Genomic DNA, 1439 nt, shown 5'->3' on the forward strand with positions numbered 1-1439 from the left:
AAAAGTGGTTTAAACCACCACAAATGTGCACATAAAATTTTTGTTCCTAGATCTTGCACAATAATTTGACTTAATTTATGCTTAAAAGTGCAAACTTTATAAGTATTTTTCTGCATCCATGTGGATTTCTGAATCCCACTGAGTTTCTGGTTTTACTTACTGTGACAGTGAGTTTTTCAAGCAAATCTGTGTTTAAACAAAAAAGTGGAGTTATCCCAAGCCTTGGTAACTAGTTCAAACCTGAAGCAGTGGCAGGGAAAGCAGATTTCATGTTGCCCACACTGTGTTCACCCTCTGCATTCTTGCTTATGGAACTCTTGCAGCCTAGCAGGAAGTTGTGCACCGTGAACAGTATTTGTCAGCCTCAACATAAAGGAAGATTAGAAACTGCTTTCAAGTAAGACTAATAGGAAGAAAATGTGTAGCTGACTTGACTTGGGAGCTGCTGTGCCTGCAGCAGGAGTACGGAACATTGCTGCTGCTGATAGCAGTGTGCTTTTCTTTCATTGACCCAGGACATTTATTCCAGAAAGAGAAGCAAAATTACTCTTTCATTTGTAAATTTTATTTCAGGATAATTTGTGAGAGCTTTACTTGGTTTTATGCCTTGTCTCAATAATATTTTAAACCTTTAATTGTATATTTTTTTAATATCACAGAACTATTTAGATTGGAAAAGACCCTTAAGATCATAATTTCTGTCAAAATTGGTCGAGGCACAGAGATTTCAGTGATGTGAAGTCCCTATATAGGTTTCGAAAAATCAGTGTCAGGAGGAGGGAAACTCAAATGAATACCTTCATTGAGAGGAGGATGGAGCCTCAAATCCTTCAGGCTTTTAGGTTTTCAGCTCCATGGCTGGAATGTGAATTCAGTGGTTATCTACTTTTCTTGGTCATATGCCTTTTAGCTCATGAGATCCTGGAAGCAACCAATGCATAAGTTCTTTAATGGCTATTTTGTGGACTTGGAAGTAGCTTGAATACCAGAATATTTCAATGGGTAGTCGGGAAGTATTTGAGGGATCTGATGGTAGAGTGCAGGGAAATCACAGCATGTATGGGGAGGGCACTTGCAGTTACTGCAGTGAAAGGCACTGGGATATAGGAACAGGTATGCAGAAACCCAGGCTTGCTTGATTCTGTTACAGAGTAAATTGCTCTATCTCTTTTCTCTTACTGTGAGGCACTACTGCATCTGGATGAGTGTCACAGCAGTTCTAATAATTAACTACAGCAGTAGTTTGAGATGAGCTTATCTGACCTCACATTAATCAGTTTCCTTGTGTTTCTGCCTCCTGTTTCTCACTGAGCTGTGGTGTATTGCTGTAGGCCGAGTGCTTGCTGCAAGTCCACTGATAGATTAACCATTTTTTGGTTGCCATGACAAAACCACAATCTTTATAAAACTCAATAAAATAGGCTAATTCAGGTTCAGCA

The sequence above is a fragment of the Merops nubicus genome, unplaced genomic scaffold (genome assembly GCF_000691845.1).
Source record: "Merops nubicus isolate BGI_N331 unplaced genomic scaffold, ASM69184v1 scaffold3610, whole genome shotgun sequence".
In the NCBI taxonomy this organism is placed as follows: domain Eukaryota; kingdom Metazoa; phylum Chordata; class Aves; order Coraciiformes; family Meropidae; genus Merops; species Merops nubicus.